Below are 21,408 nucleotides of genomic sequence, written 5' to 3' on the forward strand. Positions count from 1 at the left end.
GGTTTCGTGGATGTAGTCCTACATGATGTTGTTTTTTTCACGTTTCTAGCGTTGTACTTCTTCTTATAATTGCCATTTGGAACTTTGTTTTTCAAATTTCACAGCACTAGGAACTGAAGACTAGTTTTTATGTTGCGTTTTGGTAAATGTTGTCAACTGTTTTCACAATACCCATCAAAACGCGACATTAAAACAATTGTTCAGTTCCTAGTCCTGTAAAGTTTGAAAAACAAAGTTTCAAATGGCAATGATAAGAAAAAGAACAATGACAAAAACGGAAAAAACGCAGCATGTAGAACTACAACCACGAATCCTGTCACTGATGATGCCTTGCAAAGAATAAAGGCGAGCCGGCTGGAGTGGCCGTGCGGTTCTAGGCGCTACAGTCTGGAACCCAGCGACCGCTACGGTCGCAGGCTCTAATCCTGCCTCGGACATGGATGTGTGTGATGTCCTTAGGTTAGTTAAGTTTAAGTAGTTCTAAGTTCTAGGGGACTGATGACCTCAGAAGTTAAGTAGCATAGTGCTCAGAGCCATTTGAATAAAGGCGAAACGCGTGTGGCACCAAAATAATGTTTCATTCAGTCATAACTAAACAGTCCAAAAGCGAAAATTATTAACATACGAGTTCAATGTCTCGTCAATAGTTTGCTCATCACAGAGAGAGAGCAGGACTCGTTGGAAAAAGACAGTAGAGACAAACGGTCCGCGGCGTTATAAAGGAATAAGTCTGGCTCGACTGAGACTTGGAACGCAGTTCTCAGGAGGAACCGAGTATCGTAACGATTGCATCATCTCGTACGGATGTTAGAGAATAAAACTTACTGAAGAGCGAAAGATCCAAAGAAACTGGTACATCTGCCTCCACGAGCACGTCGCATGGACTCGACTGATGTCTGAAACAGTGCTGGAGGGAATTGACACCATGAATCCTGCAGGGCTGTCCATAAATTCGTAAGAATACGAAGGAATGGAGACCTCTTCTGAACAGCACGTTGGCAGGCATCCCAAATACGCTTAATAATGTTCGTATCTCGGGAGTTTGTTGGCCAGGGTAAGAGTTTAAACTCAGAAGAGTGTTCCTATAGCCACTCTGGACGTGTGGGGTCTCACGTTGTCTTGCTGGAGTTGCCCAAGTCAGTCGGGATGCACAATGGACATGAATGGATGCAGGTTATCAGACAGGATGCTTACGTACGCGTCACCTGTCAAAGTCGTATCTGGACGTATCAGGGGTCCCATACCACTCCAATTGAACACGCCCCTCACCATCAGAGAGCCCCCATCAGCTTGAACAATCTCCTGCAGACATGCAGGATTCGTGGATTCATGAGGTTATCTTCATACCCGTACATGTCCATCCACTCGATACAATTTGCAACGAGACTCGTCCGACCAGGAAATATGTTTCCAGTCATCAGCAATCCAATGTTGGTGTTGACGGGCCCAGGTGAGGTGTAAAGCTTTGCGTCGTACAGTCATCAAGGATGCACGAGTGGGCTTCGGCTCTGAAAGCCCATATCGATGATATTTTGTTGAATGGTTCGCACGCTGACGCTTGTTGATGGCCCAGCCTTGAAATCCCCTGCAATTTGCGGAAGGGTTGCACTTCAGTGACGTTGAACGATCCTCTTCAGTCGTCGTTGGTCCCGTTTTTGCAGGGTCTTTTTCCGGCTGCAGCTTTGTCGGAGATTTGATGTTTTACCGAATTCCTGACATTCACGGTACAGTCGTGAAATTGTGGTATGGGAAAATCCCCAGTTCATCGCTACCTCGGAGATGCCGTGTCCCATCACTCGTTCGCCGACTATAACACCACGTTCAAACTCACTTAAATCTTGATAACCTGTCACTGTAGCAGCGGTAACCGATCTAACAACTGCACCAGACTCTTTGTTGTCTTATATAGGCGTTACCGACCGCAAGCCGTATTCTACATGTTTACATATCTCTGTATTTGAAAACGCATGCCTATACTAGTGTCTTTGGCGCGTCAGTGTATACGGCATACCAAAACTGGAAGCCTAAAACCAGGCATTTTGATTGCAATGCTCTTGCCGACTCATGAACCCAGGCACACTCGCAACCTGCCCTCACAGCTTCACGCTTTTCAACACGTCCCCTGTTTTCCAAACGTCACATAAGCTCTCCGGTACATCCTGCTGGGCTGGCATCCCAGGAAGTTTCAAAACGTCGCAGATTCTGCTGCAGAGTCAAAGGTTCAATCTGGAAACAATTTTCAATGCTGTGACTAACAATGTTCTATGCTGTGAGTCTTAGGTACGTACTATAGGGACTTGGCTAGAGGCTTTCATGCGACGGTCCGTAGTTTCCAAGAAAATTGATGATGAAGTTTTATGCATACCTCCTATATATATATATATATATATATATATATATATATATATATATATATATATATATATATATATATATATATATCGTTAATTACCTTTCGATGGAACGAGCGTTACGTAGGGGCTAAGGTGCGACGCTGGCGGCATGGGTTCAAACCCACCCCGTGGGATTTTTTTTTCTGTTTCGTTATACAGAACAATAACATTAAATAGTGTATGTCATGCAAAGTTATTCAATAATTATCATTTTCGACGTAGTAATTTCATTACTAAATCAATCTTCACAGCCCACTTTCTTCAGGTATGTGTTCCATTTGTGGTTCCTAGTCAAAATTGCAAATATTTGTACAGCTCCATCGATAGACGAAGCATTACCTGCTGCAGAGCGACTGGACGTAAAGACGAAAGTACTTATCGTTAATTTTGACAACGACTATGTAATTAATACCGTACAAACCGCCTGTCAGCAAAAACTGACATACAGTAAATACCTTTCAGAACAAGGAACAAAAACTGACGTGAACAAGCACACTAGAATAACTGCGTCAGCAAACATATTCCCTTGTGTTTTATTATGTATGTAAGAACTATCTAAGAAATTTGCTCGGGTTGCTTAAACAGGAGTTGATGAGTTGACTCATAAAGTAAAAATGTAATTATGACCTGCACGTTATCAGAAATGTTCAGCAAAGTGCTGCACGAAGAGTTTTTAAACTCTTACAATTTCCATAAGTGAAACAAAAAAGCAATCTTTACATTGCTGATTCGTGGGGAGGACGACTGATTAGACACTTTACGATCAAATGGTTGAGGGTGAAAGAAAAATATGCACCTGCACCTGCACCTGCACAATACTTTCGAATGCACTGTATCTAACAGCTTGAGTGCTACGTAAGACAGACATGAAACCACAGGGATTAATACCACACAGGGTGTGTGAGTCCACAGTGTATTCACGTGTGCTTCCCTCATATTTGGCCGGCCGCTGTAGCCGAGCGGTACCAGGCGCTTTAGTCTGGAACCACGCGACCGCTACGGTCGCAGGTTCGAATCCTGCCTCGGTTATGGATGTGTGTGATGTCCCTAGGTTAGTTAAGTTTAAGTAGTTCTGAGTTCTAGGGGACTGATAACCTCAAATGTTAAGTCCCATAGTGCTCAGAGCCATTTGTCCGTCATATTTGACCTGATGGTCCCTTAAGAGCATCACCTTTTTTCTATTTCATATTTCATTCTCTCCCTGGAAAGTTACTACTCTCCAAAGATCTGTAACGAAGTGTTCTGGTCGCTCTGGAACTTTTCTATTTTTCGTCAGAGCAAGAACTCGCTGGCCAATGGTGGCAAAGTTTGCAGCGCCGATCAGTAAAAATTATGTGAAGATGTTAAACGATCTCCTACTCTCGTAGATTTTCTGTATGTTGAGGACTTGTCTGTGAGGAAAGGTATAAAATCTCTCCCGCTACATGGCACAGTTCTGTAAAGGGCCTATCCGATGCTTAGACACAGCGAAGAAGCGCGGGCTCTCCAGGAAATAACAGTATGACTGGATTCAAAGAGGTTAAGTAGACGATTACTCCAAGGCTTCGTAACGAAATTCCACACATCCTAAGCAAGCAGAAGTGCCGAATTACTACGTCTCATGTACAAGACTAATGCTTGAGGAAGTGCTGGAGGAAACTGACACCATGAATCCTATCTCGAAGTTGCTGTATTCCATCGCTCGTGCGCCGACTGTAACACCACGTTCAAACTCACTTAAAACTTGATAACCTGCCATTGTAGTAGCAGCAACCGAATATCTCTGTATTCAAACGTGCATGCCTATATCAGTTTCTTTCGCGCTCCAGTATACAAGTGTATGAGAATTCTGTAACGAATAAAAATTATATATCTCAGATTCCAAAGCGGACGTGGGAGAGGGGAGGCGGAGGTGCATGTTTCAATCTTGCCCCTTCTTGCGGACGCCTATGGATCTGCTGATTTACCATATACTGAAATGTCGGAGAACTTTTCGTAATATTAGAACTCCTGGGGTATCCGTACACTAAGGTGACAAATGGGATACCTCAAATGGTTCAAATGGCTCTGAGCAGTATGGGCAGAATTCGAACCTGCGAATTCTCTAGCGGTCTCGCAGTTCCAGACTGTAGCGCTTAGAAACGCTCGGCCACCCGGCCGGCTGGGATACCTCCCACTGTCGTGTAGGACTTCCTTTTGCCCGGTGTAGGACAGCAGCTCGACGCAGCATGGACTCAACAAGTCGTTGGGAGTCATCTGCAGAGATATTGAGTTATGCTGTCTCTATAACCGTCCTTTAGTGCGTTAATTTTGTAGCGAACTATCCTCTGGATTATGTTACATAAATATTCGATGGGATTCACGTCACGTGATCTGGGTGGGAAAATCATTCACTCGAATTGTCCAGAATGTTCTTCAAATCAGTCGCGAACAACTATGGGCTGTGACATGGTGCGTTTTTGTTTGGGTACATGAAGCCCATGAATGGCTGTAAATGGTCTTCAAGAAGCTGAACATAACAATTTCAAGTCAACGATCGATTCAGTTGGACCAGGGGACCCAATTTATTCCTCGTAAACACAGCCCAAATCATTATGGAGGACCTAAAAGCTTGCACAGTGCCTTGTTGACTACTTTGGCATACACCTTCGTGGAGTCGGAGCCACACTTGAACCTTACCATCAGCTCTTACCAACTGAAATCTCGACTCGTCTGACCAGGCCATGGTTTTCCGTCTAGGGTCTAACTGATATGGTCATGAACCCAGGACAGGCCTTGCAGGGGATGTTGTGCTGTTAGCAAAGGCAATCTCCGCTCCACTCCAAGTTTAAACGCAGCCAAAACCTCTCAGACAAACTGAAGCTAAACGATGTCAAAGTTAGCGTAAGGAGGGCTATGCGTGAAGCGTTCATTGAATTCGAAAGTAAAATTCTATGTACCGACTTGACAGAAAATCCTAGGAAGTTCTGGTCTTACGTTAAATCAGTAAGTGGCTCGAAACAGCATATCCAGACACTACGGGATGATGATGGCATTGAAACAGAGGATGACACGCGTAAAGCTGAAATACTAAACACCTTTTTCCAAAGCTGTTTCACAGAGGAAGACCGCACTGCAGTTCCTTCTCTAAATCCTCGCACAAACGAAAAAATGGCTGACATCGAAATAAGTGTCCAAGGAATAGAAAAGCAACTGGAATCACTCAATAGAGGAAAGTCCACAGGACCTGACGGGATACCAATTCGATTCTACACAGAGTACGCGAAAGAACTTGCCCCCCTTCTAACAGCCGTGTACCGCAAGTCTCTAGAGGAACGGAGGGTTCCAAATGATTGGAAAAGAGCACAGATAGTCCCAGTCTTCAAGAAGGGTCGTCGAGCAGATGCGCAAAACTATAGACCTATATCTCTTACGTCGATCTCTTGTAGAATTTTAGAACATGTTTTTTGCTCGCGTATCATGTCATTTCTGGAAACCCAGAATCTACTATGTAGGAATCAACATGGATTCCGGAAACAGCGATCGTGTGAGACCCAACTCGCCTTATTTGTTCATGAGACCCAGAAAATATTAGATACAGGCTCCCAGGTAGATGCTATTTTTCTTGACTTCCGGAAGGCGTTCGATACAGTTCCGCACTGTCGCCTGATAAACAAAGTAAGAGCCTACGGAATATCAGACCAGCTGTGTGGCTGGATTGAAGAGTTTTTAGCAAACAGAACACAGCATGTTGTTATCAATGGAGAGACGTCTACAGACGTTAAAGTAACCTCTGGCGTGCCACAGGGGAGTGTTATGGGACCATTGCTTTTCACAATATATATAAATGACTTAGTAGATAGTGTCGGAAGTTCCATGCGGCTTTTCGCGGATGATGCTGTAGTATACAGAGAAGTTGCTGCATTAGAAAATTGTAGCGAAATACAGGAAGATCTGCAGCGGATAGGCACTTGGTGCAGGGAGTGGCAACTGACCCTTAACATAGACAAATGTAATGTATTGCGAATACATAGAAAGAAGGATCCTTTATTGTATGATTATATGATAGCGGAACAAACACTGGTAGCAGTTACTTCTGTAAAATATCTGGGAGTATGCGTACGGAACGATTTGAAGTGGAATGATCATATAAAACTAATTGTTGGTAAGGCGGGTACCAGGTTGAGACTCATTGGGAGAGTGCTTAGAAAATGTAGTCCATCAACAAAGGAGGTGGCTTAGAAAACACTCGTTCGACCTATACTTGAGTATTGCTCATCAGTGTGGGATCCGTACCAGGTCGGGTTGACGGAGGAGATAGAGAAGATCCAAAGAAGAGCGGCGCGTTTCGTCACTGGGTTATTTGGTAACCGTGATAGCGTTACGGAGATGTTTAATAAACTCAAGTGGCAGACTCTGCAAGAGAGGCGCTCTGCATCGCGGTGTAGCTTGCTCGCCAGGTTTCGAGAGGGTGCGTTTCTGGATGAGGTATCGAATATATTGCTTCCCCCTACTTATACTTCCCGAGGAGATCAAGAATGTAAAATTAGAGAGATTAGAGCGCGCACGGAGGCTTTCAGACAGTCGTTCTTCCCGCGAACCATACGCGACTGGAACAGGAAAGGGAGGTAATGACAGTGGCACGTAAAGTGCCCTCCGCCACACACCGTTGGGTGGCTTGCGGAGTATCAATGTAGATGTAGATGTAGAAATCTCATCGGTCATTTGGTGTCATAGCCCATTAACGCCAGATTTCGCCGCACTGTCCTAATGGACGCGTTCGTCGTACATTCCACATTGATTCCTGCGGTTATTTCGCTCAGTGTTGCTTGTCTCTTAGCACTGACAAGTCTACGCAAACGCTGTTGCGCTCGCTCCTGAAGTGCGTAGTCCTTGGTGACAGATAATGTATGAAATGTGACATTCTTGGAACACTATTGACACTGTGGATCTCGGAATACTGAATTTCCTAACGATTTCCGTAACTGAATGTCCCATGCGTCTAGCTACAACTATCACTTCGCGTTCAAAGGCTGTTAATTTCTGTCGTGCAGGTATAATCATGCTGGAAACCTTTTGACATGAACCACCTGAGTGCAATAACGATATTGCACTGCCCTTTTATGCCTTGTGTACGTGATACCACTGCCATCTGCGTGTGTGCACATTGCTATCACACGACTTTTGTCACCTGGGTGTATGTTATCTGGCTAAAATCGTATTGGAAGCAGTGCGTATGTTTGAAACACAGAGTAGGCGCTGTTACCTGGGCATCATGTTTTGCCACAAGAAGTTCGGTGTAAAATTAAAACAGGAGAGAGCGTACTCTGTACAGGGAACATAGCTTATAGAACGTCAGTGACTAAGGAGGCACTGAAACTAACGCGAATAATGTTGAGTGGAGCCTCAACGAACTTCAAGAGTTGCAGAGAAAGAAAGACGATCACACGAAGGACACGTTGTTGTTAATAGGTATTGTTTTTGATGGATCTACAGCTTGATCATTCAGTCATCTTGACACAATATTTCAGCTGGCCATCAGGCGACCAACTTGAGATGGACAGCTGATATTACAAGAGGCCACTGGGTTTTGGCTTAAGATAAACAATACCTTTGATCTGAATCGAATAAATTCTCTCGATACATGAATTTTCTCTCGATATGCAGATGCCCCTCCCCCCCCCCCCCACCCCTCTCTCCCCATCCCGCTTCTCCTCCTCCGACGTATTTGATAAACTGCACGCAACTGAAATTTATTGAAAGGTATTGGCACTGACAGGTGAGTCTTGGTTGTGATCCCTGCTGAAATTAATCGTGATAACGGGAATAGAGCTCATCTGTATATACTCAACTGAAAGAAACGCTATAAAATATTCCACAAGGGAAACAGCACTGCCTGGTGGTGTTGCCTGAATTTACCAGTATTTAGTTGCGAGAAGGTAGTCTGCTACCTCAGCGACTGCAGAAGAGGTCTCCACTGCAAGTACTGCCTAAGGGCCCATGCAGAAGTCGAATCTCTCGCATGCTGGTCTCCGGTCAGAATACGAATGAAATTCTGATCCTCGTCAGACTCCTTCCAAGTGAAAAGTACAACTCGCTTGCGCACTGATAACTGTCCAGACGCAGAGTAATCTGAAAAGCGGCGCTCCTCTCAATTTCCTGTGGAAAAACTGCCAAAAATTGCTTGTTGTCCAATCAGAAGGAAGTTAGAAAAATTGTCGACGAGAGGCCATGTAGCAGACAGTGCCGTTTTTCTTCCGAAAAGTTTGTTCTATTTCCAGTCATACTCTTAATGTTTCACTTTACACAAATTTGCAACAATTTTGTAAGTGGGGGCTCAGACCAATAGAAGAGAATTCGCATTTCCTCCGCTTTGAAAGGCGGCAAGGCATAAAGTGGCAGTGCACTGACGGAACTATCATTTGTACACAGGTGATTCATTTGGAAAAGTTTTCGTGATTACGGCCGCATGATGGAAATTAATATTCTTTGAACGCGGAATGGTAGTTGAAGCTAGATACATGGGCCATTCCACTTCGGAAATCGTTACGGTATTCAACATTTCGGGATCCACAGTGCGAAGAGTGTGCTGAAAATAGCAAATTTTAGTAGTTACCTCACACCACGGACATCGCAGTGCCCGACGTCCGCTTAACGACCGAGAGCAGCAGTGTTTGAGTAGAAAATGGTTCAGATGGCTCTGAGCACTATGGGACTCAACTGCTGAGGTCATTAGTCCTCTAGAACTTAGAACTAGTTAAACCTAACTAACCTAAAGACATCACAAACATCCATGCCCGAGGCAGGATTCGAACCTGCGACCGTAGCGGTCTTGCGGTTCCAGACTGCAGCGCCTTTAACCGCACGGCCACTTCGGCCGGCTGTTTGAGTAGAGTTGGCAGTGCTAAGAGACAAGTAACACTACGTTAAGGAACCACAGAAGTCAATGTAGGACGTAGCATGAACGTATTCGTCAGGACAGTGCTGCGAAATTTGGTGTTAATGGGCTATGGCAGCAGACGATCGCTTACAGCACGACATCGCCTGCAGCGCCTCTCCTGGCCTCGTGATAATATCGGTTGGATCCTACTGGAGAACTGTAGCCTGGCCAGAGGAAGCCCAATTTCAGCTGGTAAGAGCTGATGGTAGAATTCGAATATGCCTCAGACCCCACGAAGCCATGGAGCCAAGTTGTCAACAAGGCACTGTGCAAGCTGGTGGTGGCTCCATAATGGTGTGGGCTGTGTTTATAGGTAATGGACTGGGGATTCTGGTCCAACTGAGCCGGTCGCTGACTGGAAATGGTTATGTTCGGCTACCTGGAGACCATTTGCAGCCGCTCATGGTCTTCATGCTTCCAAACATGTCGGCCGGCCGTTGTGGCCGAGCTGTTCTAGGCGCTTCAGTCTCGAACCGCGCTACTGCTACGGTCGCAGATTCGAATCCTGCCTCGGGCGTGGATGTGTGTGATGTCCTTAGGTTCGTCAGGTTTAAGTAGTTCTAAGTTCTAGGGGACTGATGACCTCAGATGTTAAGTCCCATAGTGCTCAGAGCCATTTGAACCATTTTGAACCAAACATGTCACCAGACCATAATTGTTTATGGATGGCTTGAAGAACGTTCTCGACAATTCGAGGAATACCATCGAACATTTATGGGACATACTTGAGAAAATAGTTCGTGCACAACATCAACGTAATTATGGAGGGCTATAGTGGCAGCATGGCGCACCATATCTGCATGGGACATTCAACGACTTATTGAGTCCATGCCACGTCGAGCTGGTGCACTACGCAGGACAAAAGGGGGTCCGACACGATATTAGGAGGTAACCCGTGATTTTGTCACCTCAATGTACATCTCAAACGGAGCGCTGCAGCTGCTAGCATTTCTGGAAGGGGGCCTTGGGTCCCAGTCGGCGAACGGACATTTGTCGCGAGCTTCCGAGACGCTCTGGCTTTTCTGCGCGCCGTCCATCAGAGAGAGGAGCCAGGGCGGTCGGCGGTGGCGGGTGACGGCGCGTGCTCCGATCATAAAGTGGCCGCTCCCCGCGCCCCGTGCCGTCACATTAGCGGATGGTATCGCGCCAGATTTACGACGCTCCGCTGCCTCCCGTAAAAACAGCGTGGGAGCGCGCCGAGCCGCCGGCCTCTTCTTGCGCGGACGGCGACGCGCAGACAAAGAAGCGTCGCGCCTGCTCTCACGGTTCCCGGAATAATACACCTGCACTCGTCCTCTCCCCCGACTATTATCGGCCGATTTGAACGTCGGAAGGGCGGTTCTCTTCTTCCGTTTCTTCCTCCCTTTGGGCTTCCGCAAGTACTCAAGTGTCCCTTCATTCATAAAGGACACTCAATTAAAAAAGTGCCATTACTGTGTACATCTGTCTACGATTGCCGGCATAGAAAGAAATCGAGATAAACTTATATAGTTTATTACGGTACAGCTACCACTATATATTCTAAATCTTGCTTAAGAAGTTCTTATCAAGACTGAACAGAAAAACACCACCTCCAAAGGAACAGTTTAATGGTCAGACTTCGGAGTTACATGCAACATCTAGCGGGAAACACGTAGGCTTTTATTGTTAGCGAATGTATGAGCTTTACCGACAGATCGTGTATGTGGACACACGACATAGGACAGAGTCAGCGTTCTAAAGAAATTTGTTCTCGTTTTCCTCTGAGACGTCCATGAAACTTTTTGCAAACCGTTTCGCGGCAGAATATACTTATACGTATATCGGCCATCAATGGGACCAAGAGTACTTGGAGACACACTCATCAAAGTGTGGACAGACAGCATAAAATTGAAGTGAGGAGAAATTTTGTTACTATCACTGAAAGGATGACTGTTTACCAGGGACAACTTATTTTTAGTGACGAAGAGGAATAGGTACGCATGCGACAGCATGCACTAACTAATATATTCCTAAACATCATAATAAAAACTGAATTTTTCCGGGGCTCATACCTGGGGTTCTGTTCGTGACAGAAAGGTAGGGTCAAGTGTTTAGGATAGCCCTTGGTCTAGGGACCATTCGTATACGGAACAGAAGGATCGTCTTATTGCAACTATCCTACAGTAGAGCGTCAAAGATTCAGTATCACGCACTTCCTCGAGCTTAGGCAAATGGAGCAAATCGGTTGGTTCTTTTCGAATTTTATACGGTCTATGGTGCACGTTAAGGGGCTTATGGAAGTACCATTTAGTTCATGGGTAGTTCCTCAGAGAATCCAAGAAACATGGTTTTCAGGTACCAAACCGAGCCGCGGATTCCAAGAGGGCTATGCACAACAAATGACTGTAATTATAACGATATATTCTGGAGGTCGCGATTCGAACAACCTTGAAAATTTCCTTGACATCTTTATCAGTTTCCTAGATACTCCGATTCAAAGTTAGCCTACTTGTACAATAAATGAGACAATATCATTAAGCAAGGGCAAGAGTGAGACAGCTAGAGTGACAGGAGACAATAGTAGTACGACACAACGAAGGAGGCTGTGGCTATGGGACAGAACACAGTGACTGTTAAAAAGACATAAAGAGATAATGACAATGTGTTGGGCTGAATGACTGACTGAGAATGGCCAGGTCCGAATAGATGCGCATGAGCGGCTTGCAGCAATGGACTAGTAGGAGTGGGTGTGAGCTAGTTACAGTTAAGCAAGCTTGTGGAAGTGAGAGGTGAGTTGCATGTTAAAAAGAGTGCGAATATGTATGCATGTCAAATTTTTTGAGAAAAATTTTAACGCTGCTGAGGACGGTAGGCTATGGCTCTGAGCACTATGGGACTTAACATCTGTGGTCATCAGTCCCCTAGAACTTAGAACTAGTTAAACCTAACTAACCTAAGGACATCACACACATCCATGCCCGAGCCAGGATTCGAACCTGCGACCGTAGCGGTCACGCGGTTCCAGACTGAAGCGCATAGAATCGCACGGCCACACCGGCCGGCTGAGGAAGGTAGAATGAGGTAGCTGGTGACCCACTTTGCAGTTAGAGTCTTTTAAACAAGATCATATTCGCCTTTCTTGTGCTCCGGTAGGAGCATTTTCCCGTTAGTTTAATTTATATCAAAAAATCAAAAGGTATAACATTCGGTTACCGGTCGAATAAGTCCTTTGATTAACATTTATATGGAATAACTTAAAAATCTCTTACACGATACAAGAGAAGTAAGAGGAACCGAAGAGCGCAAAGTCCCGTTACTCTGGGTATACTGTCTGGAGGAGAAGGTAAAATGGCTGACAAAATCCTCTTTATCTACGATAAGGCACGAATTTTAATTCATTTCTTCAGCTTCCATCATTATCGTAGATAAAGATGAGATCAAATGTCTCGAGGTAAATTTAATTATATGAGAATCCTTACCGTTTTGAAATCTAGTGCTCTACATTCGAGTTCTCACATTCATAAGACTTTAATTTTCGCTAATTCTTCACATTTTCCAGAAATATTTGTAATTAACTCAATTACCTTACATTAAAATGTAGACAGAAACCAACTCATTCACATGGATAGTTTCAAAGGGATGCTCTGGGTTCGAGTCCATGTACTGTTACTTTTTCCAATTTTCGAAAGCTGTCTCATACTTCAGAACTCATAAGAGGTGCCCACCACTTAAGGCAATCGGGATTTTATTGTAGATCAAGGTTTCAATTCCCAGTGACAATTAGTTTTCACATATTTTGCTACGTTCGTAGGAAAGTATCACATTTCTTCTTCCTAGTCTTATGTTTGACTCCCCCCACTCCAAAGAGACGATTTTAACTCTGCACGCGTGTCTGCGTCAAGATTTCGACAGTTGCAAGTGCCTCAAAATGTTACTCCATAATTTCTGACATTGTTATGTATAGCCTCAAGTCTCTCAACGTGAGATTTCTGGGATGTAGTTACAACATAGGAACGCTGACTATTTCGGCACCTACACAAGTGACCAATCATTTCAGCCTATCAGAGTCGCACGCTATGCCACACTTGACGATAGCCTCCTCTGACAGATAAATGGTTTCAACTATAGAGTATTCAGGTAATTATGTAATGTAGGAGTTATAGTTCAATCTGGTTTAACAATACTGTACGTAAACATTAGTATAGCAGTTACTTCCTCCTCTTGTCTACACATCATACTGAATCACACCTCACCATGCGCTTTAGAACTTCCTCACCTCTTTCTATCTTCTCATTTGCTATACAGTCGACATTTATCACCCTGGCACCGACTGACAATCATTAATGAAGTGTGTTACTCCTTCAATTCACGTGAAGAATAACTCTAGCTCATACTTATTGTTCAAAGTGAAGAAGTTGACTGTGTCCGAAATCATTCAGCTCCACTGCCTGCACGCTTGGACTAGTTCACCCTGTTGTTGACAATTACTCTTTTGTATCTGCTGTGGACAACTTATTGTTAAGAGTTATCTCATTGTGACTGGATTCTCTTTAAATAAATTAGGAATGTCAGTACTTGATTTTATTGAGGCCTGCAATGGTACTAACATTCGTTATTAAAGATATTTAAAACTCATCTCTGCAACTACTAAAAACGTGTATTTCTAGTTCCATACATGTTTCGTTTTATTTATTTGAAACATCATCAAAAATAGCATTTTTGTCTGAGTTTTGCTTGCATCTGGTAGCGCCGTCCGCTTGCACGTTTGCCAAGCATTTCTCCGTTAGTTACTGATATTTTGGACCTAATAGGTTTGCGCACTACACATTTCTTGACGTGAAACACGTCGGAATGTAGTGCTCTTAGCTTTTGTTTACGCTTTCCTGGTTGAAAAAGTGTCTGTGTGAGTCTGCAGTTGGCACAGCTCCGAAATGTTTTATGTCATTGTTTGAGTATCTTTACAATAGATACTTAAATCTGCGAACAGCCACCGAAGCAAACATATTGAATTCTCAAAGCGGGCAGCTGCCACCATCCCATGAGGCTGTTAAATATACGCCCTTATCGTGTATAGTAGGTGGTGCTGATTCAGTGAAGGGTGTTGGTGCTGCTTCTGGTTGCTTAAAGTTTTGTGGGTTGACATGATCTACAGAGCTCTGATGTATCGAAGAAAAAGTTTCGCAGCCAATGTTTGGATATATATGTAGTGACACGGAGGTTTATGGACTTGAGAGAGTTCAGACAACAGGTTTGTCAAGTATGACGGAAGTAATCTGGTTGTGTGTCAGAATCTCTAAGCCTACAGGAACTTGACGAAATCGTCAAACGGAGACCAGTAGCAAGTGTTCGGAGCTTCCTGCGCCACCATGTCGATGGGCGGAGGAAGGGGGATAGTATCCCCTCTCTAATGCCTTGCAGCTCGTATAGACTTTCAGCCGGTTTTCGAGCATTCCCCAGGACTTAAAGTGAGCCAGATTCTCGAGTGAGCCTTATTGCTGCGTCTCAGTGTTCAAAGTATTACTTTTAATCGAATGTGAATCGATACATAGCTGTGAGATAGTTTCCAAATATTTTCATTTCTTTATCTTATCCAACAGTAAAAAGTATAATATTCTCATTCTATGTATGTCTTTTAACGTATAAATAACAGAGGGTGACCACTTTTTATACCCGTCTGAGGTGTACAATGAAATCCTTAAATAGGATATGAGTGCATGTTTTGTTGCGTTAGCTGCACCACTTAAGCTTGATTCAATGACTTCTTTCTGTTTGTTAAAAAGGACATATAAGGATTTTTGTGAATACCATCATTATCACCGATAGAGCAATATACTACTATGGAAAAAATCCATGAAAGCCACAGCTACGTCTAGTCAGACGTAATATTTCATAATAGTACGAGGATCTTAAATGGTAAGAAATATAAAGTTGTTCAGTACCTTTATATATAAATCTTCGGGTAGAGAAATAATTACATATATGCAAGGAAATTCATGACCTGTGTCGTTTATCGGTTTTAAGAAATTACAGTTCACCTATGAAAAATATCGTTTACAAAGCACTTACAACGCCTGTTTTAGAAAATTGTTAGAAAGCCATATATCCTTATCGTGTAACACCGAATATATAATGTGTACAGAGTAAAGGAAGCGCGGATAGACACAGTTCGAATGAGTCTGACGGAACTCTCACCTGTGCTGACAAAAGGCCACCCCAAGTATGACCGCAACGAATTAAAGCGTCGATACGAGGTATTAATGTTGCAATGTGGCCTATTTTATGACGTACGCAAGTAATATGTTTCTTCAAGTCGTGTGAGACAGCCACAAATTTAATAGAAGGCAATCCTATTTCCTAATGTAGTTGTATTCATTTGTCATATATTTTACACCATCAGCTGATCCCGGCGTTCTGTCATTTTCAAGCACTTGCTCACATACACGTAATTTTACACAGTCACCCAGTGTGGACGTATACAACGTAAGTCTGTCAGTTAAATACATAACTGTCCTCGTTTTGAGTCTGCTGCACGATCAAGATCCGAACTGCGTGTTTCTGGGTTTGAGGTCCCTCTTTAAAAATGAGCGGTTTGTGGACACACACAACAATGCTAAAGCGTTGTCGATGTTCCTACAGTGCACCGTGCACCACGTAAGTTATATAAAACATAGAACTGATAGATACTCAAAGAATGGGACCTAATTTATACAATAACAAGTGCGTCATATCGTCAGAATCTACTTTCAGCTTTTTTCCCCTTGAACAGCGATCACAGGTTGCAGTTGTCTCTGAAGAAGACGGGGTGTTCACCTGTCGAAACTGCGGTGACTGTCGAGTACCTTAGCCTGTTGCTCTCCAGTAATTTATTTGAAAAATGGTTCAAATGGCTCTGAGCACTATGGGACTCAACTGCTGAGGTCATTAGTCCCCTAGAACTTAGAACTAGTTACACCTAACTAACCTAAGCACATCACAAACATCCATGCCCGAGGCAGGATTCGAACCTCCGACCGTAGAATTTATTTGAATATTCAGTACGGAGCGAGAAGCTCAACTTTCAAACGTTTAAAACTTGACTGCTTATTAATTCAGTACTAAAGAGTACTTTTGTAATAACGTGATCTACGTTATCCTTGTATCACTGTTCATGTCTGCTATGAGGAGTATTAAGTAGACATACTTCGATAGAGGAAATTCGACTACGACTAAACATTTCACCTAAATGGGAACTATTTGCGAAGCACCTCCTGAAATATACAAAGTCAGCTTGGCAATGGTAAAGACACTGATGTAATCCGGAGTGAATTCTTCAGTCTGCTGTGGAATGTGTGCGATTCTGAAACTTCCTAACACAGGGTTTGGCTGTGTCAATAGTAGGATTTGAATCACTTAGTACAGAGTGACTGTTGCGCCTAAGCGACGTTAAGTATGCTCGCGCTTCATCGGCGAGAAGCCAGCAACACAGTCGGCATACTGGAAAGAGACGTCAAAATGACTGGCGCTTGATGTGTCAAATGGCTTATTGATTTCGTCGTATTTCACTGTTTCTATATTATACCTTGCAATATGTCATTTCAAGTCAACGACATAGAAAATTTATGGCAAACACGCCATACTTGGTACTACTTATTGTAATTAAATGCCAGTTAATGATGCTTCTGATCTAAAAATTTTCAAGAGACTCTAAGCTGAGCAATGCTGAAGTTGCAAGTTACATGTCTTTGGCGTAGCGTAGTGGTTAATGATGTGGATTATGAAGTCGAGGGAAGTTTGTGTCCACATATGCTACTTTCTTCTATTGCATTTTTAACACATTCTGGGGCTTTCTTATGAATGTACTAAAAATATATTAAATATTGCACAAACGAAAGCAGTCCTATGACGCTTTCCTCGAGTGCACCAGTAGATGAGTGACGTCTTTTATTGCAGATCGCCTTACTGTAAGGTAACTGAACGTTTAAAACGAACTTCCACGGCGAGGTTCTATCTTCAGTGATCCACTGAAGTTTACTTGGTTTCGGACCGTTGTAGTCAGCTGAACGAGCATAATCCTCTAAACCTCTGCGCGAGTATCAGTTGGGTAACGGAGTTATAAAGCCACCGTACTGCTCGAGCAGAGCTTGAAGGGCTTATCGCACAGAGTCGGTAATGCGAGTTTCATTACTACAGGCGCGGTTCGCCTTACACGTTGTGTGCGCTGTGAGATAGCGGCCCGCGACCCGTGGAAGTTGTGCAGGGCGGAGCGTGCGGCAGGGGCGGCGCCTGCATCCAGCCCTGCACTGTGGCCGTCTTATCTGACTGACGGCTGCAGACTCGAAGTGATACCGCTGACCTAAGTATACGGGCTGCAGCGTGAGACGTGGGACACACGCTCAGGGATACTTCAACTCGATAAAGACAAGGTAACAATTACCAGTTAAACACAGACCAGATCACACATACTCTGTGTTATAATCCTAACTGATAATTATATACCAGAAGAAAAACAGTGTCATAAATATCTTAATTTTACAAAAGAATGCCACTATAGCTGATTACACTTAATAGCAAAAGGCAGAAAGAAGTGCCAGAAAATCGAAGCTGTTGTTATTTAGGAGTGCACAGAGCCACACTTAGATAAACACCCCTTTCCAGTATCTCAAGCGCATCCAAAACAGGCAAACTTTTTCACATAGGTAACCACTATTCACTATGCACCAGTGGTCAACATGACACAGATAACATGGGCGTCCAAACAATGGGAGAGCCGTTAACTGCAAACAGCACGAAATTCAACATACATATATACAGCAGGACTTTAAGAACCTAAATACGACGCACATAATTGCCAAAGAATCTGAAACATTACTAAACAGACTGACTGACTACGGACGTCAAAGGCCACACCCAAACAATAAATAATTTTAAAACTTTCTATACAAAAATGTTAAGAACCATACAAACAATAAATGGTTTACTGAGAAAAAGCTCACTCAGAAGCAGGCCACCTTTTAAGATATAACAACAGAAACCACTCACAATCTCTCTTTCTGAGTAATATCTTAAAAATCCAGTACAATGAAAGTCACCTTTCAGGTATTACAAAATTTCAGTGACAAGTAATGGCACATTAGAGGTGAGTGGAAACTAAAACTCAGATCGAGCCTGAATAAAAGCTGAAAGGGACGGTGTAGATGGAAAGACGGACGGCTCGGCGTCACCAGAAACAAGTAATAAAATACTCAAATTCGCCGAAGAACTGGAGTCTGGTGATAAAAACAGCGACCGAGCTATCGGTTACAATTCAAACTGGCCGCCGCCAAGGCATCCACCCCCCAGTTAAACGACCAACTACAACAGACGACGCGCAACGCTGATTATACCACTGAAACAACAACATAAAACCACACAGCAACTGGGAGTTATCCAGAGCAACACAATCCTTAAAACATTACAAAAATTTCAAAACAGTAATACAATTACTCTTTACAGCCAAATTAAGTCTCTTGAAATCACTGTCTACAACAACAGTTCACACTCCCTTTGCACAGGATCCACGATACATAAAAATTCACCACAAGAACACTGCGGAATGTGTAGAAACCAGATCACACATACTCTGTGTTATAATCCTAACTGATAATTATATACCAGAAGAAAAACAGTGTACTAAATATCTTAATTTTACAAAAGAATGCCACTATAGCTGATTACACTTAATAGCAAAAGGCAGAAAGAAGTGCCAGAAAATCGAAGCTGTTGTTATTTAGGAGTGCACAGAGCCACACTTAGATAAACACTCCTTTCCAGTGTCTCAAGTGCATCCAAAACAGGCAAACTTTTTCACATAGGTAACCACTATTCAATAAGTTGCGCATGAGTGGTCAACATGACACAGATAACATGGGCGTCCAAACAATGGGAGAGCCGTTAACTGCAAACAGCACGAAATTCAACATACATATATACAGCAGGACTTTAAGAACCTAAATAATTCCCACCGTTTGATTCTGTAGCGTGTCCGGTTGCAGGCTGATTCATTGCAAGGCCACTTTCACATTGTAAGTAGGCTGTTTAGGTTCTCATATTGGTAACGCCACGTAGCGCTCTGCATGAAAATCACTGGCTGTGCTGTGCGCAGTCTGTGGCTAGTTTGCATTGTTGTCTGCCATTGCAGTGTTGGGCAGCTGGATGTGAACAGCGCGTAGCGTTGCGCAGTTGGAGGTGAGCCGCCAGCAGTGGTGGATGTGGGGAGAGTGATGGCGGAGTTTTGAAATTTGTAACACTGGATGTCATGAAGTGCTACATATATTATGACTTTTGAACATTAGTAAGGTAAATACATTGTTTGTTCTCTATCAAAATCTTTCATTTGCTGACTATGCCTATTAGTAGTTAGTGCCTTCAGTAGTTTGAATCTTTTATTTAGCTGGCAGTAGTGGCGCACGCTGTATTGCAGTAGTTCGAGTAACGAAGATTTTTGGTGAGGTAAGTGATTTGTGAAAGGTATAGGTTAATGTTAGTCAGGGCCATTCTTTTGTAGGGATTTTTGAAAGTCAGATTGCGTTGCGCTAAAAATATTGTGTGTCAGTTTAAGCACAGTCATGTATAATTTTTCAAAGGGGACGTTTCAACCATATACTTCATATTGTATTATGATCGACTACTGTTGCTCCGTGTCACCATGGTAAACAATACGGAAACAGTTCATGATGACTAAAAAGTCAAAATCTGTCCAGATGGTCAGTGAGCGTTGTGGTGATGCAGCACGTCTAAAAGGGCCAGTCAAATGAAAACGAGTCATTTGTCAAAGAAGCACATAAACTGCTTTTTATTTGAAAAGTAATCGCCATAGCCGTAAATACATTTATCCCACTGCCAGACGAGACGGTCAATGCCTTCATGCACAAGTGTTTACGGTTGCCTCTGGAACCATGATTCTACCTACGAAGCAAATCGACGGCCACAAATGTCTTTCATCAGGGCTCCAAAAAATAAGGAATTCGCATGGGGAGAGATTGGGACTGCGTGGAGAATGTATAAGGGATTCCCAGCGAAACTTCTGCAAATTCGAAGAGGTTAAAAAGTGTGGGGTTGAATTTCTCCCTGATCAGCTAAAGGGAACAGACAGTTAGAGAGAATATGCAAATCTGGAAATTTTACCAATCAAGTACTTTCAGATGAGATAAGTCCGTTCGATCATTCGTAATTATGTTCTTAATGAGACACTTAAGAGGGCATAAGGTGCAGGAGAGCCGCCGTTTGTTGCTCTCAACAGCTGCAGAGTCGGCCCACTTGAAAGGTCATATAGTTTGACATAGATCTTCTAACTCTAGGTTTCACTGTTTTATGGATTTCCGACTTGGGAACCAAGTGACGTGGCAGATTACTCATCTTATCGGTTGTTTGCACAAAACGCTGTGGAAAATGGTGCGGGCCAAAGCCGTTCCGAAGTGATTCTGCGCCCTAGCCATTAATGCCAACACTGTGCCCCCCCCCCCCCCAATATTCTTGCAATTTTTTCTACTCCGATTAAGCAGCTTTATAATCATACACGCAGATTTAATGTAAATGAAGCGTTATTGAAAAATATGTGATTTTTATTAAACTAACAGATTTGCTTCTCATACATTATAAATAGTGCATAATATGAGTATAATTAAAAACTGAGAAAAGATCTATTTCGAGATACTGTGTTCTGTTATAATTTCATTTTGCTTTTCCTTGATTTTGCAAGTAATCTTATTATGTTACTGAAGTCAGGTTTAGCAGCTATGTCATACTGTGTCAACAAGATAGCTAAATTTGACATCTGCTTCCAGCCACACTCGACCTTAAGTAGTTTTTGTCGTCTCTAGTTTGATGAGACTGCATTTACAATACGCTGCACTCGCTGGTATCGAAAGCTATTTCGACGTTTCAATTAACCTATCTTAAATCACGTAATTGAGAAAAAAATTCAAAATACCAAAATGTTTTTGTTTTTTTCAATGCTTTGTCAAAGCTTTTCATCAGGTATTAACATAGAACTTAATGGCAGGTCTTTTCTTGACTCACTCCGCCGTATCAATATCTCTGCTATATCTGGAACCAGAATTTTCAAGGTAGGATTCAGAGCTTTATTTTAGCCCTTTTTGCAAGTAAATTAGATTTAATCTTAATATATGTGATCTGTTT

This window comes from Schistocerca americana, chromosome 1 (assembly GCF_021461395.2).
Source record: "Schistocerca americana isolate TAMUIC-IGC-003095 chromosome 1, iqSchAmer2.1, whole genome shotgun sequence".
Lineage (NCBI taxonomy): Eukaryota > Metazoa > Arthropoda > Insecta > Orthoptera > Acrididae > Schistocerca > Schistocerca americana.